This window comes from Notamacropus eugenii, chromosome 4 (genome assembly GCF_028372415.1).
Source record: "Notamacropus eugenii isolate mMacEug1 chromosome 4, mMacEug1.pri_v2, whole genome shotgun sequence".
Lineage (NCBI taxonomy): Eukaryota > Metazoa > Chordata > Mammalia > Diprotodontia > Macropodidae > Notamacropus > Notamacropus eugenii.
In genome coordinates, this window is record NC_092875.1 from 10,826,845 (window position 1) to 10,852,234 (window position 25,390).

The window sequence follows — 25,390 nt, forward strand, 5'->3', positions numbered from 1 at the left end:
GCTACTTAATGCATCGTTCCGGAGTGCAGTGACATTAGCAGGAGAAAGGAGAGGGTTTAAGTGTTTATAGGGGATCTCTTTTTGGCTTGGACCCTGGGCTGGATTTTCTTTGTGCTAGGGATAGGCATGTCTGGTGTCGAAGGGTCTTCCTGTATTATGTATCTCCTTGATAGTAACATTCAGAGAGTTAGGGTCTAAGGGATCTTGTGACTTTGCCCGATGGAGGGTGCTTGGGTGGAAGGGAGCGTTGGGGGAGACGACGTTTTCTTCCATTGACTTGAAGCCTGCTTCATCATCAGCGCACTCCCAAGCACAGTGGGATCTGGCATTCTCTGCACATTTCAGTTGCTGTGCAACTGTCAGACATGGTCAGCCGTGGAACATCCTCCATGCAACCTCCTCTCACGGATGAGGAAGAAAACCATTGGGTCTCCCAAGGTTGCCCACTTCACCCTAATGGAGGCTTTCACAAAAAACATGTCTTTTGCCCTGGGGAAAGCCATGGCAGAGACTGTGTGTGCCAGAGTACAGATGCATTGTTAGGGGATCCTAGTACACACTCAGTGCCTTGATACAGGGGAAAGAGAAGAGTCCTTGACAAAGGGCTGGAGGTTCCAATCCTGATGCCAACAGATAATATTTTTCTGTGTAAAGGGACCGCTAATGATCCCTTCCTTTCTCACAGGATTGGTTCAAATGGGATAGTCAACAAACAATTATTAAGTGCTTCCTGTGTGCTGGTCAATGGCTGAGGACAGAAACCTGACAATACAGACCAAGCAAACTCCGTAGTGCCTAATAGAAATGTGGGCTGTTACTAGGTCATTCTTATTATATGTTCATTTGTACACGTTCATTCAAACGTGTTTCTTGGGGAACCCCATGTGTCCTGCTCTAGAAATTCTCCTGGGCTCTTAGTGTCAATTAATTAGTCAGTCAAGAAGCATTTATTATTATTAAACACGATGGGCTAGACACAATGCTAAGTACTGAGGCTTCAACGAAAGGCCAATGCTTACAGTTTAATGAGGGGAGACAACTGATCATCCAAGATATCTCCAAGGTTCGGTGGAAGGTAATCTCAGAGGGGAAGGCACTAGCAGCTGGAGGGACTAGAAAGGGCCTCCTGCAGAGGTTTAGACTTCAAGGAAAACTGAGAGATGGAATTGAGAGGGACAGCATCCCGAGCCTAGGAGGCGAGGAGTACAAAGACTTGGAGTCAGGATGTGACGTGTCATATGAGGAACAGCAAATAGACCTGTGTCGTTGGGTCAGAGAGCATGTGGAAAAGAGTCATGTGTCAGGAGACTGGAAGGAGAGGCAGAAACCAGGGCTTCGAATGCCAGGCAGCAGACCTGATCCTCGCCTTACCCTGCAGCATTGTGCCTGACTCTTCTTTCTTCTGCAGCCTGGCTGGCTGGCCTCCCCTGACCCTGGTACTGAACCAGCCACTTTGCAGATGCTATTTAAATGTGAGTTATTGTTGGCATTACAGTTACGCTCCCCTTTGCCATCACCCAGGGCCAGGGAGCTGAGCTCTCCTCTGATCAGAGCATGACCCCATCTCTTCTTGCTCCTTTTCCCTCATTTTGTTTTTTTAACAATTTGAACCATTTCCTCTGTGGCCAGTCCTTCCCAAGGGCCTGCGCCATCAGCTGGGACTTGGAATTCTCCAATTCATTTTGTTTCTTTGAACTGGGAATCTCCCTGAATGGGGGTAGATGATGTTCTATATATTGTCTCCTGTGGACAGTGATAGTCTGGACCTGTTTTTTCACATTCAGGAAGAGATGTCTGATGTCTGTAAAGAGGGGTGTGATTGTCCCACTTTCCTCTACCCTGATCAGTCCACATCTAGAAATTCGTATCTAGTTCTGGGCATTCTGTTTTACAAGGGACAGTATTGAGCAGGAGGGTGAGTAGGGTGGAGAGAGATCGCAGATTTGCTCCGGAAGGCCCCTTACACAGACCCTGACCCTCCCATTTAGCCAGGGTCCAGAAAGGTGGAGTCACTTGCTAAGGGTGGTCGTGGGAACAGAGCCAAGAGTCAAACCCAAGTGACTCCAAAATTTACCCTCCTTTCTCTTTGCCATGTTGGCCTCATGGTCAGGAATCCATGGTTATGAAGACATGGTCAACCTAGAGAGCAGAAGGTTTGGGAGGGACAGGAGAAGCATCATCAAAGAGTTCTTGGAAAAATTCGTGGAAGGAGAATTAAATTGGTTTAGTTTGACCAGAGGCAGTGGGAGGAGGGACAAGGTGGCAGTTGGAGAAAAGCAGATTTTGACCATTTGAGATGGGAGGACCACAAGATGGACTGCCTGGGAAGGTTAGGAGTCCTTCACCCATGGAGGTGATTGTGCAGAAACTGGCTGCCTCCCTGTAGGGGACGTAATTGAGATTTTGATTCAAAGATGACTGGAACAGAATTTCCCAGAGCTCTCTTCTGACCCTGGGGTTCTGGGGATTCACATTGAGTCCTAGAGGGCAGCACTGAAGGTCCTTATTTCTCTCATCTCCCAGAATGAACCAGTTGGACTCGATAACCTGGGAGCTGGGAAGGTCTAGGTTCCAATCCAGCCTCAGTCACTTGTTAGTTGTGTGATCTTGGAGCAAGTTCGAGCCTCAGTTTATTCCTCTGCAGAATGGGGGTGAGGGTAGCTGTGTGGCCCCACATAGGAACCTTCAGCATCAAAGAATATAAAGACAGGGAGCACTCCACATCCCTCCCAGCAGGAACAGATGTGAGTGAGGATGATGGGGGTGGACTCCCTGGTCAGTTTCCCTCCACCTTTTAGTGATGATGCTAGTAACTGCAGGCTGGATGGGGAAGGACCCGGAGCCTAGACCATGTGGGGACGTGTTAAAGGCACTGGGGGTGTTTGTCTGGGAGGAGAGAGGGTGCCATCTTTGAGTACCAGAAGAGGGGTTAGCCAGCCTTGGTCTGCTTTGCCCCAGTGGGCTGAATAAGGAACCGTGGGTGGAACTGTGGAAAGAAGGAGGCCACCTGAGATGTCTGGGGTAAACTTCCTCCCAGTGAGAGCTGTCCAAAGGGGAAGAGGCTCCCTGGGGAGAGAAGAGGTTTCCCTTCATGGGCTGTCATCAAGCAAAGATTCTTGTTGCATAGGTGGGAGAGACGACTTCTAGGTGACCCTGCAGATCCTTTGCAGCTCTGGGATTGTGTGATTCAATGTCTTATGCAGAGTGGAGTTACAGATCAGGCCAGCATTTATATATAGAAGGGCAGCTGTGTGTAAGGGGACTTCCTTTACTAATGTAGGTCAGCACCTTTTTCAGCAACTTAGGTCTTACAGAGTTAGTTAGGGTGTCAAACATGGTACTCCAGAATGACTGAAACCAGATAAAAATGTAATTGGAAAATATGTAACAAAATAAAGAAAAATACAATAGAATATAGATAACGTGAATGTGTGGTTTTCTGAGTCTGGATTCCCCCTTTCAGAAGGTTTAGGGGCTTTGTTTCTATTTGAGTTTGATCCTTAAGAGGCCAAGTGTCTTGCCCAGGACTGCTGCACAGCCAGACTGACCTTGAACTCAGGTCTGACTGACTTGGAGGCCAGTATCTCTGTCCACTATGCTTTTCTGTACTGGGTGTTTAAGGAACGAGTTTAAAAATTCAGTTTTATTTTAGTTTCAGTTCTGAGTTCTTTTCCTCCCTCCTCCCGCCCCCTGCCCCCACCTCTTAAGAGCCCATTACAAATATGTCTAGTCATATAAATCAAGTTCCTATGGTATTCATATCTCTCCCTCCCCCCAAAAAAGAAAGAAAAGTTTAAAAAAGGGAGAAAAAGGGAGAAAGTTAAGAAAATCTGTTTCCCTCTGTCCCCTCAATCCACCAGCACCACCATCATCATCATCATCTCTCTCTCTCAGCTACATATTTCATTATGAGTCCTTGGAGATTGTGTGTGGGAGGGTGTCATTGTGTGGAGCAGAGTTCCCAGGTTTATCACAGTTAATTATGTTTGTTTGATCTATGTCCGAGTCTCCTGGTTTTGGTCGCTTCTCTCTGCATCAGTTCATATGACTCTTCCTAGGAGTCTCTGAAGCTGTCTCCATTATTTCTTCAGTGCGACAGTATTCTATCACATTCGTGTGCAGTCATCCCCAGTGGATGGGCACCCCACCCTCAGTTTCCAATCCTTTGCCATCACAAGAGAGTGGCTCTCAGTGTTTTTGCACAGATGGGTCTTTTTCCTCGTTCTTTGATCTCTTTGGAGTGTAGCGAGTGCCAGTAGTGGCATCACTGGGTCAAAGGTGTGCCCAGTTTAATAGCTTTTTGGGCAGAGCTCCAAACTGCTCTCCAAAATGGTCAGGCCCATTTAATCAGTGTTTATTGCTGCTTTTATTGTTTTCAAAATGTTTGTTGTTTATTGAATTGATATGGGCTGTGGCCAGGTCCACGAAGCACCTAAGCAGCTGGCCACATCTGTTACCAATTCTGTTGAACATCTGGATATTTTATTTGATGATAGAAAACTCCACTTTAGATTTATATTTTCACAGAATTGATTGGATGCTTTGGGATATGGACGTTGTGCTGGTGCTGTCTTGTCTGAGACTGACAGCTCCAACCTGGAACAAGAGGTGGATTTCAGGGGAAAGAAATCAGGTCAAGTGCTGGTCAATGGAGGTATCAGGCTGAGCCTCAGCCAGAGGGTCTGGAGGACCAGGCTCAGTTTCCATGTCTATAAAATGAGGAAGTTGGATTAGATATCCTTTACTATAGAGGCCCTCCCATCTCTGATATCCCCTGTTCTAAGGGCCTTCCCACCTCTGACATCCCCTGTTCTAAGGCCCTCTCAGCTCTCCCATTCTTTATTTTAGAGTGCCTGGTAGTCTAATATTCTGTGTGTTGAGATCTTAGGTCCATTGTCCTAGGGCTTGAGTCACCTACTTCAATCCCCACATTTGATTGATAAGGGCAGTTGAGGCCCAGAGAGGTTAATGACTTGCCCACAGTCACATGGGAGTTAACCTGCACTTTTTTTCTGGGGCTCCAGCTTCCACCTTCTTCCCAGTGTGCCCATGGGGGTCTATCCTAGTTCTGGCCTTTGATATTGCAGGTTCCCTTCCAGTTCTGAAGCCCCTCGCAGGTGCGACATTTTGTGATCTTTGTTCTAAGCTCTGGTCCAGGCCCAAGCTCTGACAGTGCATAGTCGATCTGTCTTTGTTTCCAACATAATTGGCTAAGTAATTAAAAATGGCACCTCTTGCCTCCTGTGCAGACCTGGCCTTAGCTACAGAATCCCACAAACTCCATGGGGAGAGGGGTGGCTATTCTATCCATCACCTTTTGTATTTCTTATAAATTCCCAGGTGAATATGCACCAGGGCCCTGGGGCCTGAGGGGCCTCATGGGCTGCATACCTCAATGGCCAATTCTGGGAAGGGGCTTCATTTCATTCTGTGCATACACGACCTCCTGTCGCCCTCCTTCGCTGAGACACAGAGCTTCTGATTTCGGTGACAGTTGTATGAGATGTTACATATATAAACAAAGCACTTTTCTTTGTGTTTCAGGACTCTTTGGATAAATAAAAGTTGCTGTCATCCCACAATGAAGCGCTGGCTCCTGTAATTCATCAGCCCTCGTGGGAGAACAAGGCCTTCCCTGACAAACAGATATTCCTGGTAACTGAAACTTAACCTTCACATGTATGTCCAAACCCCAACATTTGGAGGAGAGGAAACTTTCCACCGTGGAATCCATGTTTGCTTCCCTGCCTTCTTAAGTAGAGTACACTAGATGCAATTTACATTTTGTTAATATTTGGGGTTTTTAGATTAGGAATTTCAGGTCACAATATCCTTGACAGCTGAAAGAGACCTCAAAGGCCACTCTGAGTCCAATGGCCTCATTTTACAGAGGAGGAAACCGAGGTTCAGGGACCTGAAAATGGCAGGAGTTAGATGTGAACTGAGGTCATCTGACTCCTGAGTCAGTGCCTTCCGTTTCCACTCTATCAAGTGATACCTTTCTATGCATTCTTTTTGAGACTGACACGCCCCTCCCAGATTCTGTCTCTGACTGCTCCTAATCTGGGAATCCAGCTCATGGACTTCAGAGTTGTGGGGGGAATCCCACCCTAGGGAGAGAGCAGACCTGGTCCTCATTCATGTGGGTTTCCAGTCCTCCATCGGAGCAGGCTGTAAACAATGGCTGTGATCCAGCAAGTATTTAATGAATGTGTGATGTGGGGGGCGGAAGGAATGGCCCTAGGGAGGCCCTGATTTTCAAAGATAAAACAGGATGGGAGACAAAGCAACCCAAAATCCTTAGACCAGGATCCGTCCTCAGTAAGCCTACATTTGATCTGGAGGAATATTGCCTATAAACAAGCAGTTGTGTGTAGACCTGATGATTTGAGGACAATGGCCCATCAGGAAGGGTTTCCTGGAGGCAACAGTCCCTCAGTTGAGCCTGGAAGGCATTCAGGGGTTCTAAGATATGGCAGTGAGATTGAGGAGTGATGGAACAGGGAGGTCAGATTGTCTGGAAAGGTAGACTGGAAGGAGGGGTTTGGGGTGATGCTAGGGTTAGGCTTTGTGTTTCATCCCAGAGGGAGTAGGGAGCCATTGAGGGTTCATGAGGAGGGGAATGCTGGGCTGGACCTGTGCTTTAGGAAAGCTTCCAGCAGCTGTATGGAGGATGGAGTGTGTGTGTGTGGGGGGGGGGAACAGGCTCATTGGGAGGTTGGTGCAGGTATCCAGGTGAGGCATAATAAAGGCCCTCCCTCCTGATCCTGTGAGAGCAGTAACATACAGGAAACTATTAGAAAATAACATCCCTCGTTCCTTCCATATTTTGTTGTAGTTCAGTTATTTCACTTGTGTCTGACTCTAGGTTTTCTTGGCAAAGATACTGGAATGGTTTGCCATTTCCTATTCCAGCTTATTTGTACAGATGAGGGAACTGAGGCAAACAGGGTGAAGTGACTTGCCAGGGTCACCAAGCTAGTAAGTGTCTGAGGTTGGATTTGAACTCTGGTCTTTCTGACTTCGACAAGCTATCCACTCTGGCGCCACCTAGCTGCCCTCCACATTTGTATTGTATTTATCTTGTTTGTACTTAATTATGTGCATATTGTCTTTCGATTGTAGGCTCCCTCCCTGAGGGCAGGGCCTTCTTTCTTTCTCTGCCCAGCATCAAACATCCCCAATAAAGGCTGGCTGGCGGCTTTCTTTCTTGAAACATCTGGCTCATTGCAGAAGATTAGTTTAATGCAGGCCTCAAGAGGAGGGGAGGCTTGAAGGAAGTGGAGGATTGGGGTTGGGGGCAGAGCAGGGCAGCCCAGAAGGGAATGTGGTTGATGACCAAAGTGACATCACCATGATAAAGTGAAGTTTCAGTGTGTCTGACTGTAGCTGATCAGACCAATACGAGCTCGGAATGCTCTACCACAGGTTGGGTACCACAGGTCTGTGTGAACATTTGGGGTGGTTACTCCAAATTTACACATCCTATGTTTCCTTTGTGCTGTCTCACTTCTGCTTTTTCTCATGGATGTGGGTACACCATGCTGCCAGTGTCTCCCATGTCCCACAATTAAATTCAAAGTTCTTGAGAGAGACCTCGAGAGTGTCCTTGTATCACTTCTTCTGGCCACCATATGATTGCCTGCCCCATGCAAGTTCTCCATAAAATAGTCTTTTTGGCCAGCATACATTTGGCATTCGAACAACATGGCCAGCCCATAAGAGTTGAGCTCTCTGAAACATAGTTTGAATGCTTGGCAGTTGAGCTCAAGCAAGGACCTCAGTGTCTGGTACCTTATCCTTCCAGGTGATCCTCAGAATCTTCCTAAGACAGTTCAAATGGAAGCGATTCAGTTTCCTGGCGTGGTGCTGGTAGACTGTCCATGTTTCACAGGCATGCAACAATGAGGTCAGCACAACAGCCCTGTAGACCTTCAGTCTGGCAGTCAGTCTAATACTTCTTTCTCCCATACTTTTCTTCGGAGCCTCCCAAACACTGAGCTAGCTCTGGCAATGCACGTGTCAACCTCATTGTCAATGTGTACATCCCAGGAAAGTACACTACCAAGGTAAGTGAACTTATCCACAGCATTCAAAACATCTCCATTTGTTGTAGCCCATGATTCCACACATGGATGGTGTGGTGGTGGCTGATGGAGCACCTGTGTTTTCTTGGTGTTAATCATAGGTCAAAATTAGCACAGGCCGCAGAGAATCGATCCATACTTTGTTGCATCTCAGCTTCAGAGGCTGCACTGAGTGCACAGTCATCTGCAAACAGAAAATCATTCACCAACCCTCCCTCCACTTTGCTCTTGGCTTGTAGCCTTTTCAAATTGAAGAACTTACCATCAGTGTGGTAATTGACCTTGATGCCATGTTCATCCTCATTGAAAACATTTGTCAACATGGCTGAAAACTTCATGCTAAAAAACATGGGAGCAAGCACACAGCCGTGTTTCACTCCATTGGTGACTGGGAAGGCACTAGAGCTTTGTCCACTATCCAGAACCCGGGCAAACATGCCATCATGAAATTGATGTACAATATTGATGAACTTCTCTGGGCAACCAAATTTTGACATAATTTTCCATAAGCCCTCACAACTGGCAGTGTCAAAGGCCTTAGTCAGATCCACAAACGTTGTGTACAGACCTCTGTTCTGCTCCTGGCACTTCTTCTGGAGTTGTCGGGCAGCAAACACTGTATCGACTGTTCCTCAGCCCTTTCTGAAGCCACACTGACTCTCAGGTATATGACCATCTTCCAATTGAAGGATCAGCCTATTAAGCAGGACTCTAGCAAGAATCTTGCCAGCAATGACTAAGAGAGAGATCCCCCTGTGATTGTTGCAGGACAATCTATTTCCTTTACCTTTGTAGAGATGGAGACATCCTTGTTAATGATCTATTAGAGAATTTTCCTGGGAATTTACATTAAGCTCCCTTGGCCCAGGGTTTGTAGACTTTTCTCTTTCTCTTGTATGCCCTTCTCCCATTTCATAATGTCTCTCCATTTTTGATGTTCTTCCCAATATCACCGAGGGTGATTGCGGCAGTTCTTTCAGGACCCACAATGCAGTTTGGCTGGGCCAGGGATTGACAATCCAGCATTTTCTGTCTTTAGCTCATCGTCCCCACCTGAAGTGTCTCCAGGAAAATGCTGTATCCTCATAGTATAGAGGCAGCATCAGAATCAAGAAATCCCACTTCTGCTGCATGCTGGCTCCGTGACCCTCAGCCAGTCATTGACTCTTTGAGGCAGTGCCAGTCTGCATCGGTTCAGGGAGTACCCTCATCTGGGAGTTCCATAGAACAGTGACTTCATAGGTCAGTACAAAAATAGCTCATGTTTAGGTTTTTCCAATGGTGGGGGGAAAGTGGGCTGTGTTCTTGTGGAGTCACTTGGAAAATATAAATCAGACATGGCACAGCCTTTATTTCATCCCCACGAAAACAAAGAAGAAACTAAGGGACCTCTCCACAGGTAGAGAAATGCCCCCAGCCCTCAAATAGCATATCTCACTTTCTGCGAAAGGGAACTCACCTTTGGGGTAACCATTGAGATAGCCCTTTGACTTTGTCATGGTTCCTCATTTCTCCAAGATTCGTCATACTACCCTGTGGTTTAGGATCCCCCCGAAGTGGGCTACTGAACAAGGCCCTTCAGGATCAGAGCAGCTCATGGGCACCTTTGGCAAGGTTCACATCTCGCCCCCCCTTCCACCATGAGTCACAACCCTCTTCCTTCTCCAAGAGTTACACTGTCCTGCTGGCCAGTGCTTGAACTTGGGAATTTGGCTTTTGACCCAAGGCTGGGGAGCCGTGTAGATGTCTCCTTCTGCTACGTGTTTCTTTTTTTAGTTTAATATTTTATTTTCCCCCAATTATATGTAGAAACAATTTTTAACATTGTTTTAAAAAATTTTGAGTTCCAAATTCTCTTCCTCTCCCCCTCTCCTCCCTCCATCATGGAGAAGGCTCTTAGCAGTTGGCTAAGGTTATACATGTGCAGTCATGCAAAACATATTTCCCCTGCTGTGTGCTTCTGCAGGAGATCTGTTGGTGCCCTCTTCAAAAGGTGCAAGCCCACGTTTGACTGTGCTGTGTGTTTGTGTCGCAAGTTATCATCCACTGTTCCAGGGGGGAAGGAAATTGTGCATGGATACAGATGCCCCTTCCCCACCCCCACCTTCACCCCATACCTGATGGACCAAGAATGCAGATCTATCATCCAAGGGTGAAAAAAGGAGAGAGAGAGAGAGGGAGGGAGAGAGAGAGAGAGAGAGAGAGAGAGAGAGAGAGAGAGAGAGAGAGAGAGAGAGAGAGAGAGAAGAAGAAGAAGAAGAAGAAGAAGAAGAAGAAGAAGAAGAAGAAGAAGAAGAAGAAGAAGGGAGGGAGGGGGAGGGGGAGAGGGAGAGGGAGAGGGAGGGGGAGAGGGAGAGGGAGGGGGAGAGGGAGAGAGACAAAGAGAGAGAGAGAAAGAGAGAGAGAGTGAGAGACAGAGAGACAGAGACAGAGATACAGAGAGAGAGACACAGAGAGAGAGACACAGAGACACACAGAGAAAGACAGAGAGAGAGAAAGAGAGAGAGGAAGAGAGAGACAGACAGAGACAGAGATAGAGATACAGAGAGAGAGAGAGAGAGGGAGAGAGAGATAGAGACAGAGACAGAAACCCAGACAGAGAAGAGAGAGACAGAGACAGAAACCCAGACAGAGACAGAGAGACAGACAGACAGAGAGATACACGGAGAGAGAGACAGAGACACAGAGAGAGACACGCAGAGAGAGAGATAGAGAGAGAGAGAGACAGAGACACAGAGAGAGAAAGATGCAGAGAGAGATGCAGAGAGAGAGAGATAGAGAGAGAGAGAGACAGAGACATACAGAGACAGAGAGACAAAGAGAGAGCTCAGAAAGCTAGTCTGTTAGTTTACTGTTTTAGACTGTAGAGAAAGGTGATTCCACTGACAAGAATCCATCCTTCTGGGGCAGCAAGGTGGCACTGCAATGGATACAGCACCAGACCCTGGAGTCAGGAGAACCTGAGTTCAAATCTGGCCTCAGACACTTACTGGCTGTGTGACCTTGGATAAGTCACTTAACTCCTCCCAGCCTCATTTTCTCACCTGTAAAAGGAGAGGGTTGAACTTAATGGCCTCTAAAGTTCCTTCTAGATGGAGCTCTCTGGACAATTCCAGCTTCTTAAATACCTCACAGAGGACTTCAGGTCCAGAGCTGTTAGGATGGAAATATATCTGGGTGTATGTATATGTTATGATTGTAACATGCATTAAATGTATTTATAATATGTATCATAATATGTATACACACATAATACATATATGTGTACTCATTAAACTCTAGTGATTACCTGTTGCCTTGAGAATAAATTTTCCATTCCTATGTTTAGCTTTTATTTGTGGTTCAGTTGTTTTTCAGTCATGTCTGTGTGACCCCATGTGGGGTTTTTTTGGCAAAGATACTGGAGTGGTTTGCCATTTTTTTCTCCAGTTTATTTGACAGATAAGGAAACTGAGGCAAACGGGGTGAAGTGACTTGCTCAGGGTCACATAGCTAGAAAGAGTTTGAGACCAGATTGAATTTAGGAAGTACCTGAGGCTGAATTGGAACCCAGGTCCTCATGCCTCCAGGGCTGGTGCTGTAGCCACTGTGCCACCTAGTTGCTTACCTTTCTGAGATGACCTTCCACCTATTCTGTATGGATCTTATATGGACAATTTTTTTTATGTTATTTCCACTGTAGAACATTGGCTGCTCAAAGGGCTTGTTTTTACCTTTCTTTGTATCCCCACAACTCTGCTTAGCATACCATAAATGCTTAATAAATGCACATTGATACTGACAAAGAGGAATAAGATGAAAAATGCAGTAGAAAACTTAAAGGAAAAAATCCACAGAAGCCATATACAAACAGCAGAATTCCTGCTGTGGAAAACAGAACATCCCAGATGCAGGCAAGAAAAGTAGATGAAAATACAGACAGAGAATACCTGGGAATTGTCTGCATTGTTAGGAAACAAGCGAACTCCAGCAACGTCCCTGGAATTTAGATTGGGATGCACCAATCTCAGGATCCCTAATGTCCCAGAAAACTTAGAAAAAGAAAAGGATCTCAACACTGCATTTCAGAGAATTCTCAAAGAAAAAAACCAGTGGTAAAATCCAGCCTGTGATACATACTGGCTGTGTGACCCTGGGCAGGTCATTTATCCCCAGGTGATACTCTGATTCTGAGTCACAGAGGAGAGGCCTGTCTACATTGGGAAAGGGTATTTTTATCCCTGGGAATTTTCTAAAGAAATTATAGATCCAAAGGCAAAAAAAGGAGGAGGAGGGGGAGAGTAACCTCTTACTGTTACCCAAGATTGCAGTCCTCTAAGACTTCTAGATAATTTTCAAAAGAACCACTTTTTCCTATAATACTTTTATTTTATACTTAGGAAACTCATGTTTTAAACCAAAACATAAGACTTGCTATTTATTCACATTAAATTGAGTCTTTTTAGATTCACCCTTGAGTTTTAGCCTGTCAAGATCTTTTTGAATTCTAACTGTCATCCAATGGATGGGGGATCCTTCCCAGTTTCCTTCCCAGGATCCCCTGCAGTTTCCCTAAGCATGCCATTTAATCAGAGATAAAAATGCTAGATAGCACAAGACCAAGTCCAGGTTCCTGGGGTAATCTATTGGAGATCTTGCCACATTGGTGCTGGGCAATTAAGGACTGCTCTTTAAATACTTTGGTAAAATCTGGGGAAATTCCGTGCATAGAATCAGTTTAATACGGTTGCCAAAAAAAGGAAACAAGGTTAGTCTGAAATGACCTCTTTGATGGAACCACTATGACTTTTTGTGGTCAACATTTCCTTTCTAGATAGTAACTGACCGTCCCTTTAATAACATATTTTAGAATTTGGTAGGAATTGAAGTCCAGGTCACTGGCCCAGAGTTTGCCGACTACATTCTCTGTCCTTTTTTGGCTTTTCTCTCAGTGGTACCAGTCTTTTCTCTCCATGTCCTTTGGCCATTGCTCCAATTTTCAGTTTAAAAAATTCTCATCTATTTGCTCAAATCCCCTAATACTCAAAGTAAATCAAAGCAACCTTGGGCTGCTACCTTATACCCACTAGAATATTTAAAAACTAGCAAAAAGTGGTGAAATCTTGTGTTGGCAGGACTGGATGGGGGAGGGAAGCAGGAGTGGTAATATGTTATTGGTGGAATTTGATTGGTGCAAACCAATTATATTGGGAATATAATATGGCAGTAGGTGGGAAGAATGAAAAGCGATCTTTATTTTGATCCAGCATTTCCAGTGCTAGGATTTCATCTCAGAACAGTTTTTTTAAAGGAGCCATCTCTATGGAAATATTTCTAGCTGCTTCATCATAGATTTAATAATAATAACTATGATTCCTCTCAGGTGGCTAGGTGGCGCCATAGTGGATAGAGTGCTGGTTCTGAAGTCAGGAAGACATCTTCCTGAGTTTAGATGTGAACTCAGATGCTTACTAGCGGTGTGACTCTGGGCAAGTCACTTAACCCTGTTTGCCTTTATTTCCTCATCTGTAAAATGACCTGGAGAAGGAGACAGCAAACGATTCCGGTATCTTTACTCAAGCAAATCGCACATAGGATCACAAAGACTGAAACAACTGAACAAAGCATTGGTTTAATGCTTTACAAATATCATCTCATTTGGTGCTCTGAGAGGTAAAGGGTATTGTTATCAGATGAAGAAACTGCCAGAGTTTGGCCAGGGTTACAAGTATCTGAGGTGGAATTTGAACTCAGGTCTTCCTGACTCTAGGTTTTAGCGCTCTGGCCAAAGTGCATCTGGCCATCTGCAGGATCTGGAAGGGACCTTAGAAGCTACAGGATCTTCCACTTAAAGTTGAAATAAGCCCTGAAGGCCACCTCAACAGGCAGATGAGGAAACTGAGGTTAAGGGACTTACCCAAGACCACCCAGGTAAGGAAGTGATAGAGATGGGGTTGGAATATGGTCTTCAACACTATTCTTTTTCCCATTGTACAGTGTTGTCTTCAGCTCCTGTATTTTATAGATGAGAAAAGCAAGATGCAAACTGACTTTTCCAAGGTTATATAGATAGTACAGGGCAGCCAGTGGTGCAGTGGATAGAGCACTGGGACCTGAGTTCAAATCTGGCCTCAGATACTTGCTAGCTGTGTAACCCTGGGCAAGTCACTGTTTGCCTCAGTTTCCTCATCTATAAAATGGGCTAGAGAAGGAAATGGCAGACCACTCCAGTATCCTTGCCAAGAAAACCTCAAAAGAAGTCATGAAAAATTGGACATAGATGGAACCACTGAATATCACCAATGAGATAGGGCAGGACCAGAATCTGATCCCGGGCTCCCTGACTCCCAGTCCTGTACCCTGTCCCACTGAGCCCTATTGCGATAATGACAAAAAGCCTGGAAGTAGCCTCTCTGTCCAACAGCTGAATCAATTATGGTATATTAATGGAATGGAATGTTATAGTGTCATAAAAATGACAAGAATCATTTGAGGAAATATGGAAGCATCTCTGCAGAGATGCTGCAAGGAGGAATCAGTGGAAGCCAGCCCCGTGGGCACGCTGCCTGATGCTCTACTAAAAGCGTGAGAAATGAAAGGGAGAACGAAGGAAGGCAGGCAGGGTTAAGGGTCACAGGGTTTGAGGGAGGCCAAGGAGGCCCACTGGAGCAAAGGCATGAGGTTGTTTTCGGCTGTGTGGTAATTCAAAGCCAGGGGGCTTTGGGTAAGGTTTCTCCTGGTTCTGCATGTTTGTTTGTTATCGATCATTATTGAGCTGACGATTGAAAATCTCAGTGACCTGGACCAGAAAATTCAGATTTTGTGAAATGTAGCTTTTTCTCCTTTAAAACAAAAAACCAAACATTTAGAAATCTATGAACTTAGCATCTCCCCTAAAATGCTTTTTTGGTGCCTCATGGAGGGGATCCTGGGGTACTGAGGGCTCTGCTTAGGGAGCGGGCCAGCTCTGAGAATTCTTACTGAGCCCAGAGGTCTTGGAGCATGGGTCTGGTGGTGAGGTGTGTCTGGCATCTCTCGGAGGATGTTCCATGCTAAGTTCTAGAGGCTCAGCGCCCGACTGACCTTGGAGTCATTCAGTTTTTGCTCTCAGTCATTCATGAAGACTGTTGGTCTCTGAAGAAATCATAGATGCCAAAGTGAAAGGAAGCTTCAAGACCTTCTAACCCTTATTTTATGGATGAGGAATCTGGGGCCTGGCCAGGGAAATGAGCTGCCTAAGGGGCCAGAGGCAATGGGTTAGCAAATAATATGCATCTATATGGCACTTTAAGGTTTGCAAAGAGTGTACATGTCTTTTCTCATTTGATCTTCACAATGACCTGTGTGATAGGCAGGTAACATGCAATTATTAAGTGCTCACTGTTTTCCAGGCACTGTGCTCCATGCTAGGTTTACATTCTAAAGTGTACATCCTCTAATCCACAGCTAACAGCTTCTCCCAACCCCATGCCTTTTCCTCCTTTTGGACAACATCCGTGCTCTCCCATGTATCCAGTCCATAGAGGGTCCAACCCAGGAGCTGATTGCACTGCATGAACATCAGTGGAACCCACATGCCCACTTCGGGGTATCCACGACTAATCCACCTTCTTCTCTGGTCATAGAACCTTTGGATAACATAACATAACTCTGTCCCTGCCCACCCCCTCCCTCCATCTTTACCTTTTCTTTATTTGTACCTCTATTGGCAGCTAGGGGGCGCAGTAGATAGACTATCCCACACCATCAGAAGACCTGAGCTCACTTTAGTCTGACTCCCTGCCACCAGCCCAATTTCCTATCACTTTCCTTCCTACCCTCCAGATTCCAGCCCGAATGGGTTGGGAGCTGTTCCAAATCTGAAATGCACTGCCTGCTCCTCTTCCTTCCAGGCCAGTTCCAAGTGCGCCTCCTCCAAGCCCCTCCCCTGAGGATGTGCCAGCCCTCGCTCCCCGCCGCTGAAATCATTTTCTCCCTCTTCTCTTATTAGGTCATTTTGTCTAATTTCTCCTTTGCCTTCATTTCTCCTTACCTTGCCTCTCATTTATTTGCACACCCAGCCTAGACTTCCTTGTAGATTCTAAGCCCCTTGAGGGCAAGGACTGGGTCATTTTTATCTTTGGATCCCCAGTGCCTTAAACATATACACCCTGCACTTCATAACGGTTTGTTGAATTGTTTTTTGAATATGACTGGAGTTGGTCCGATAATTTATCTTCTGCCAGCCTCACTTGGCATTTACTCCTATATATATGTCTTTCCATATCTCTTTGTGTTTTTTGTCCTTGTCATTTTTATAGCACAGTAGTATTCCATTATACTAATATCCCGTAATTTATTCATCCATTTCCCAGTTATTGAACGTAGGGGTTTTTTATTTGAGTTTTTTTTCACTATTACAAATAAAGCAGCGATGAATATTTTAGGGGCAGATGCTTTCTTCTCCTGCTTTTAATAACACCATCAGGAAATTGGTGCTAGACAGGAATATTGCTGGACCAAAGGGCACAATCAATTCTGAGTCTCTCTTTTTATAGAGGTTGCCAGTTTGCTCCCCCCAAAACTTCCACCAATCCATGGCCCCACCCATAATGTATAGAGTGCCTGTTTCTTCACAGCCCCACCAACATCACATTTTATCATCTTAAGTACTACTTTTTCCTTATACAACTACTAGAAGTTTCTTTAGTTATTTCTTTTTTAAGTTACTTTGTTTTATTCTGAATTTGAACACTAAGAAAACCGTAGCTAGAACAGAAATCGAGGATCACACCCTTAGCACCTTTAGCTCTGCAATTATGAACATTGTATTCTTTTCTCTAAGTTGGAAATAGTTTCAATATGTTGCCACTGTCTGCTTTCTCCACGCTTTCCTTCTGTTCTCTCACCTACATTTTTAGAGGGCTTCTTTGACCCTCTTTTCTTACTTGTCATTTTTCCTTTTTCCTTCTCGGTAAATTTATTGCTAGGACAACCTCCCCACTCTCCCTCTACCCCCACTGAAAGAAAAACAAAATGTTTGTTATACCCAATATACATAACCTTAGTAAAACAAATCCTTACATCAGCCCTGTTGGAAAATAACACTTATTTATCATCTGGGCACATGCTAGGTGTTTCCTCGTAAAAGGTAAGCCCTTTGAGGGCAGGGGTTGTGATAATTTTAGACTTTGTATCCCAAGTTGATAAATCTCATTCTATAGTTTTGAAGTTCATCACCTCACCATCTGGAGGTCAGGAAGATGTTTCTTCCTCTAATGTCTTTTATAGTTCATGTGTGGATAATTCTGAGCTTTTCAAGTACGCTAGTTCTCTCAGGCCTGTTGGCCCAGACTCTGAAGGAAATCTGGCTGAGTCCAAGTTCCCTGAGTCTCCTTTCCCTCCTCTGTAAAAGGAGGGGGTTGGATTAGAATAGCCTGTGTTCCCAAATGAAATCAGGAAGCTGTCCAAGAAGAATTTCTCCCAAAATTAAAAATGCATCTCTCTGCTCTGAAACTGTATATCTCAGAAGTGACAGATGGCCTGGTCCCTCCATGTGCTGTCACCATGACTTTGATGATTAGGGAAGGACATTGGGAAGGTGGGGATAACCTCAATGTGGTTTTGCAAGGTTAGAGAAAGCTGACTTGTTGGATGTCAGTCAGTGGTTAGCAGCTCTGAGGCAAGGCTTGGAGCTTGTTCTCCTTGCTACCTCCAAGGACTCTGATTGGGAAGGAGATCATTTCTTCTATTCTCCACCCAGAGCTGTAGCTAGGAATTTTGGTGTCCAGGGCGGGTAACCATGTCTGAGTAAGCAGGATGAAACAAACCTATAATTGAGATAAGGTACCATCTCAGGTAGGAGAGCCAAGCCTCTTCATGTGAGACCACTGCTGCTGAAACCTTGGTGGGGTTGGGGGTGTAAAGGGGGCCAGGCTGGGGCCCACCTCCGCCTGCCACCTACCTGGTAGCTTCCTATTTCAACCAAAGGTTCTGGCTGCCTTGTTTCCGCACTCTCTTGTTTCTTGTTTGCTCTCACCCCCTTCAAGGTCCCTCTCCACTAGTTATGACTTGCCCCGATGTGGGCTCACCTGAGCCTAGATGGAGAAGTGAGATGAAAGTTTTCAAGGAACTGGACTATTGAATGTTTAGGACAGAAAGATCCCTGATGGTTAAGTCAGGACCTGGGGGTATTGGGTTCCACTTGTTCAGAAACAAGGTTACCTCATAATTCCTTTGTGCCCACAATGCCTGACTGGTGATGAGTTTACAGATAGGTAGAAAATTAGTGCTAAATGGGCTCTTGAAGATTACCTAGTCCAGGGCTGCTTACTTCGGAGGTTACAATTTTTAAAATAGTTATTTCAGTATAATTGGTTTCCTTTGTAATCCAATGCATTTTATTTTATGCATTTATAACATTATTCTGAGAAGGGGCCTGTGAGTTTTCCCATGCAGCCCAAGGGGTCTGTTACTCCAAAAAGTTAAGAACTCTGATCTAGCCCAATTCCTTCATTTTATAGCCAGCTAGGGCCACTGGGGATAAGGCCCCACAGCCAGTAATATCATTTACTCCTATTCCTATGGAAATTGATTATTTACAAAATCCTCTCCACACACTATTTCTGAGACGTAGGTAGTATGATGTTTCCCATTTCACAGCTGAGTAGACTGAGGTGGGTGACATGACGTTGCTCATAGCTAGTCATTGTCAGAGCTAGGATGTGAACCCTCTCTTCTTGTGCTTTTCTCTCTAGGCTGTGCTATCGCTGGAAGAGGCTTCCTCGAAACAGTCCTGTGGGGTAAGTGATGCAAAGGTCATTATTTGTATTATACATAGAAGACAGATGTATTTGAAAAATATACACAATGGCATTCTGCATGAAGCCTGAGGGAGGGGGGGATTACTAGCAGGTACAGGCTTCTTGGAGGAAGATGCTTTTGAGTTGGGCTTGAGAGGATGGATAGGAATTCAGTAAGCAAAAATGGGGCAAGGAGGGCATTCTAGGTGCAGGGAACTGTGTGAGCAAAGGCATGGAGGTGTGAGAAAAGGCTTAGAGATCCCTGCACCTGGATTAAGTGGTGGGGAGGTGAGACTCAGGCTCACCTGATGTGAGGGGTGATGTTGAAGGAGGAGGAAGCAATCCTGGGAACAGTCAGGTATAGCTGCCATGGGGTGATGTGAGCAACCCCAGAGTAGTGCTGTGGACCCACTCTACTTTCTGTAGTGCAGAGCCCCTGCTGCCCTATCCTAGTTATGTCTCTGGGAGTGAGTGTATTGGGAGAGAGGTGTGGTTAGAAATAGTCTCCCCCATTAGACTATGAGATCCTTATAAGCAGGGCCTGTCTTTTGCCTTTTTTTGTATCTTCAACACTCAGCACAGTGGCTGGCACATAGTGGGGCCTTAATAAATGCTTATTAGCTGACAGGGATGTGTGGAGGGGAGTAACCTCAAGTAAGCATGGAAGAGAGGGCATAGCCAGAGTGTGAGGCAGCAGAGTCTGTACTTTATTTAGTGATAATGCTGCTGCTAATAACGATGGTGATGGTGATGGGGATGGGGATGATGGTGGTGGTGATGGTGATGGTGATGGGGATGATGATGGTGATGATGGTGGTGGTGGTGGTGGTAGTGATGATAGGAGGCAACACAGCACAGCTGATATTGAATCTGGGAAGACCTGAGTTCAAGCCCCACCTTGGACTCCTCCTGTCTGTGTGGCCCCTCTCAGGGCACTGGGTGCAGAGCAGGCATAGAGAGGCTTCTCTCCCATGTGTTCCCTCTTCCTGTGGAACCTCTAGTCCAGTCCCTATTTGTAGTAATAGAGGAGCACAGGCATGGAATACTGAGCATTCCTTCAGACTTTTCAATGCACTGGCTTGTTCTGCAGAATTTTCTTTTTGCTTCCTTTTTTCTGGCTTGTTTTTCAAGGGCTGGCTCCCTGCAGGGGAGGGTTGGGGGAGGGATGTGAGGGAAATGTAGGTGATGTCAAAACATAAGATAGCCATAAAATGATTTTCCAAGGTAAAAGTAGCCAGAATTTCCACAGGGCTTGGAGGTTGGCAAAGTGCTTTGCAGACATGATCTCATCTGATTCTCTGTCACCTTGGGAGGTAGGGCGTACAGGTATTAGGCTCCCCATTTGACATAAGAGGAAGCTGAGGCAAGAGAGGTTAAATGACTTGCCCAGGGTCACACAGCTAGTAAATGTCAGAGCCAAGTCTTGGAGCCAAGTCTTGAACCCAAGTCTTTCCCAGCTCAAGGTCCACAATACTCTTTTGGGCAATAGGAAGCCATGGAGGATTTTGAAGCAAAAGAAGGCCCTGACCACATCTGCATACAGGTTCTGAGGGCAGCAGTGTTCAGGATGGATTGTTAGAGAGGATACTGAGAGGCAAACACCAGGACATGGGAGCTGATGGGACGTGAGGGTTGAGGGAGAGGGAAAAGTTGAAGGGGTCATGGGCTCAGAGGACTAAGGCAGTGATGGCATCATGGCCAGATGAAGGCAGAGTCTGTCACTGTGACCTTGGGCCCTGGAAGAATCTTTTCTTTACCTCTGGACCCTCGCTGTTGGTCTCTTTGCCTCCAGGTTCTCCTGTGTCTAACTGATCCTTCAAACTTCTGCCAAAAGAATTTTCTTTAAGCCCAGGTCTATGCCACTTCCCTGCTCAAAAACCTCTATTGGTTCCCTCCTACCTCTAGGATCAAATACAGGCTTCTCTGTCTGGCTTTTAAAGTCCTTTCTGAACTGGATCCAGATTCCAGCCTCATCACGTATTACTCTGCTTCACCCCCTATGCAGGCCTGTCTACAATGCTTCTTCTCTCACCTCTGGGCCCATGTCCCCCATGCCTGGACTGCACTCTCTGAGGCCCTCCGTAGAGCTCAGCTCATGTGCCTTCCTGAGATCTGACCTCTTTCCTCTGCCCCAGAACAGGGCTCTTGTGTAACTGAGGAAGGAGGATTTCAGTGGAGACTTGTAAAAAATGATTCCGGTTCTCCGACGGCTCTGCAATTTCATCTCTACAGAGATACAGATTGCAGCCTGTTCTGTTTTTCTATCCACATCTTCCCACCAGTTCACTGCTGGGGGGGAGCCACCCCGCGTGCCCATTTGCTCCTGATGTCCATCACAAGGGCAGCTGGGATGGCTAGCTTGGCCTGACCCATGGGTCACCCTTGGTTCTTCCCACGCATCTCTCCCTGTCCTTCATTTCTTTGATGTTCTCCTTTATTCCACTTTTCTTACATAAATCCTTGTTTGTGGTGAGTTGCAGTCTACCCAAGCCCCCTGCACCTCCTCACTGCCCCTTACTCTGAAAATAAAACCATCTCCGGAACAGGGTTTGGCCTTTGAAGGGAAATTGGGTCCCTCTTTGTGGGTGGGAAAATCATCAACTGTAATGGCCCCTTCTTAATAGGAAAGTCTCTTGTGCTCCCAGCCTTAGGGAGACAATTGGTGCTGTATTTATTTGTGTATTTCCCCTTCTTTATTTCCTTGCCTGAGGAAGCAATGTCTGAGGGGTGAAAGAGTGTAAGGCATATTTTGGGAATGATGGGCAGTCCAGTTTGGTCAGAGGGTTGCCCATATGAAGGGAGAGTCACATGAGGTCAGATTAGGATGGACCTTGAATGCCTGTCCAAGAAGGTAGGAGCCACCGAAGATTTCTAGGCAGAGCAGGGATGTGAATGAAGAAAATTCCTCTGTCAGCATGTGCAAGATGAGTTGGGTAGGAGAGTAGGAGGAGACTGGAGCTGAGGGGGCTTCTGAGTGAGAGGTGGTGAGTGAGTCTGGGTCTACAGAAGACTTCAGGACATGTATTTCCTTTTATTGAAGAGATGGGGAACTATGGGTATGGAATGCCCAATAAATAAGGCTTCTTTTCTCTTATTTATTGGCTGTCTCTATCTCCATGGCTTAGGTTTTAGCTCATATCTAAGGTTTCCCCAAAGCGAGGAGAGTATGAAGGTACTCATAGTGCATTGTAAATCAGGTATAGGACAGCTATTCATTTCTTCTACACAGAAGAAATATTTGATACACAAAAGTACACACTGATAGAAAAATTTCAATAAGAATCAGTTACAGCTATGACTGTATTCTCCTGGATGCTGATACTTAAAAAAATCAATCCATGATGCAATTTGCAGGGCTGCAGAATAGACATTTTACATTTCATCTTGGCTGTGCACTGTCCCAACAATTTCTTCTAATGAGCCGGGCCGGAGGTTGAGTGCGGGTGATCTTCTTTGAGACAGCTCTGAGTCCTGCAAATTTAATTTTTTGAGTTCTAGACTGGTCAGTTTGTCAGTAACGGGAATTTGCAAGAAAAAATGTATTTATGTGGAGATTCTATGTGCCCGGTTCTGGGAAAATACCAGCCAAGTGGAAGACTATGTCTGCTCTCAAGGAGCCAGCACGTGAAAGGGAGCAGAGAAGGAGGAGAGGAAGAGAAGGGGACTTCTAGGGGGTATGGTGGTAAAGTCTGGAGAGGCAAGAAATGGGGCAGGAAAGTAATGAGGGATGACTGGCCCAGGTATTTCTCAAAATGGAGGTTCTCCCCAATGGAATCAATAAAGGAGGGGTCTAGCAGGGTGAGAAGGTGGCAGGAGGGCAGGAGGGGAGCTGGGTAAGGAGAGGGAAGACACTGGCTCCCACTACATATTGGGATAGAATCCCCAGTTTTGTCCACTTAAAGCTGCCTAGAGCCTTGAGAGGTTAAGCTGCTTGCCAAGGGTTCCACTGCTATTGTCAGAGATGGACTTGAATCCAGGCCCATTCTCATCTCCTTTCCCATGCTGCCTCTCTGTGAACCTGTGAGCTAACCCCTAGACAATACTGTCTCTGATTCCTGAGTCTGCAGCCTGAATCCCCAATGGGGTCACTAAGCTCAGCCCTTGCCACAGGGATCTCTGCCCAGTTTCTTGGGGATAATTCCTCTGGTTTTGCCTAATATGGAGGTTAGATTTGCCCAGATGATGACATCCCCTACCACATCAAAAATAGCAACACAGAAGAAATCCTGGGATGTGGGTGGAGGGTGACAGCGGAATGGAGGGACTAGGGAAGCTGGCCTTTTGGCCAAGGATCAAGCAAAGGGCTTGGGAGGGGAAGTGCAGCCCATCAACCTCCCTGAGAGGCCAGTTTGGGAGTTCTGGACACACAGGAGGCAGCAGAGAATTTTCTCACCAGCTTAATTCAAGTTAGCAAATATCTATTAAGCCTCTGCTAAGTGCACCCTGCTGCCCATGGGGTTTTCTTGGCAAAGGCACTGGGCTGGTTTTCCATTTCATTCTCTGGTGGATAGAACCAAACAGAGGTCAAGTGACTTGCCCAGGATCACACAGCTAGTAAGTGTTTGAGGCTGAATTTGAACTTAGATCTTTCTGACTCCAGGCCTGGCACTCTTACCCACTTGGTGCAGTGTGATCCTGGGCAAGTCACTTCACCCTGTTTGCCTCAGTTTCCTCATCTGTCAAATGAGCTGGAGAAGGAAATGGCAAACCACTAGAGTATCTTTGCCAAGGTAACCCCAAATGGGGTCATGGAGAGTTGGCCATGACTGACATGACCCAACAGTAAAATGCATTGACCCCGAGGCAGTGTGATGTCACGGAAAGAGCACTGAGGCTGGAGTCCAAACTGCATCCTCAAGTTCAAAGTCTAGAGCTAATAATTTCTGCAGACGTCTTGTAATCCAACCCTCTCATGGTACAGAGAAGGAAACTGAGGTTCAGAGAGGTAAAGGGACCGACCTCCCAGGTGCTGGCTCTAGCGCTGGAAGGGACCCCAGGGTGCAAACCCTGCACCTTACAGATAAAGAGACTGGAAGTGCTCAAAGTCGCATAGGCAGTGAACCCCGGAGGCAGGATTTGAATCCAGGGCCTTGCCCCAGAGCCCATGTAATTTTCTTGGCAGCGAGTTTAACCCCTCTGCTCTAGGCTTGAAGGTGGAAAGACCTGGGCTGGAGTCTTACCATAGATACTTCCCACCTGTGAGACCTGCCAAACCACTTAAATCCCTCAGGCTCCATTTATAAAACGAGAGGCTCAGACTCCACAGCCTCTGAGGGTCCTGCCAATGCCTGATGCATGACCCGGAGACCTTGGGCAATTCACTTCACCTCTGTGCCTTGGTTTCCCTCTCTGTAAAATGAGGGTGCTCTGAGGCCCTTCCCAGTTCAAGGTCTGAGACCTTTAATTTTGGCCTCCTCACAATCGAGGACGCTGTCTGAGAGAGGGTGACGTGGCCAGTCGGCAATGGAGGATGTTCTGTAACACTAAGTCCTTCAGATGAGTGCGGGCCCAGGCTGCTGCAGACCCTGCTGCGGTGGAGAGCTGGCCCCACCACAGAGAAGGTGGTGTCTTTGGCTGCCCTGTTCTCACCCCCTTCCCCCAATCCCTCTTGGATCCATTAACTTCTCCTCTAAGCCTGGTTCTCTTCTTTTTTCCACCAGGAGAAGCAACCGAGGACTTGGTCCCCTGACAGCTGGACAGGCAGCCTGGAGCCCCAGGGACGTGGTAGGTCATCCAGTAATGAAAGACTTGGCTCTAACCCTAGCTCAGAGAGCAGGGGAGCAGGAATCTCTCTGTGTGTTGGTATCTCCCAGCCCAGGAAGTGTCCATGGTCAGAACTGGCCTTGGGCTGCCTTGTGATAGCCCTCACTCCCCAGAAATCCATCCTGGATGGATGGGGCTGGAAGAGTCTGGGCCCAGCTCTTAACCTGTGAGAGAGCTCCCCTCTGCTTAGAGGTCCAAGGCAGCCAGCAGCTGGAGGGTCTGGTGTCTCCTACAATCCAGGGGGTAGAAGTTAGTGATGAGCTCTGCTGGGCCACGCTCCTTCACTGGATAAAACTGGGTAGACATCCATCACATGTGTGTGGATGCACAGTGGCAAGACTGGCTTCGCAGTGCTAGCAGCCCTGGCATGCCTCATTGGTCAGCCATGGTTGGAATGATCTGGTGATGGTGTGGTGTGGGGTGCAGTGGGAAGAGTCTTTGCTTCATGGGCTCACACACAGAGCACTGGAGAGCATCTCTCATTCTAGAGCCGGAAACTGAGACCCAGACAGGTCCAAAGACTTGCCCTTGGCTATCCAGTATCTAAGGGCAAGATTGGAGCTTGGGCCTTCTGGACTCTAGCTCCTGTGCACAGTGTCCTACAACATGATGTGCAGCATGAGCTGCAGGGGGGGTTGGAGAAAGGAACAAGCATTTAGTAATCACCTACTGTATGCCAGGCACTATGCTAGGTGCTTTACAAATAGCATCTGATGGGCAAAGAACAACCTCCCTGACCCTTGGCCCTCTCTACTAACCCACGGACAAGTTACAAGCTGT

At 46.4% G+C, this 25,390-nt stretch overlaps 1 protein-coding gene across 5 annotated transcripts in view; it reads left to right on the forward strand.

Moving 5' to 3' along the window:
* ARVCF (ARVCF delta catenin family member) overlaps positions 1–25,390 on the forward strand; it is a 352,355-nt gene that overhangs the window by 27,420 nt on the left and 299,545 nt on the right. For all 5 annotated transcript variants that reach the window (XM_072599775.1, XM_072599774.1, XM_072599778.1 and 2 more), the window contains exons 2-4: positions 5,545–5,655; positions 18,803–18,847; positions 24,508–24,571. The gene's annotated coding sequence lies outside the window, so the exon portion shown is untranslated. The remainder of the gene's footprint in view (positions 1–5,544; positions 5,656–18,802; positions 18,848–24,507; positions 24,572–25,390) is intronic.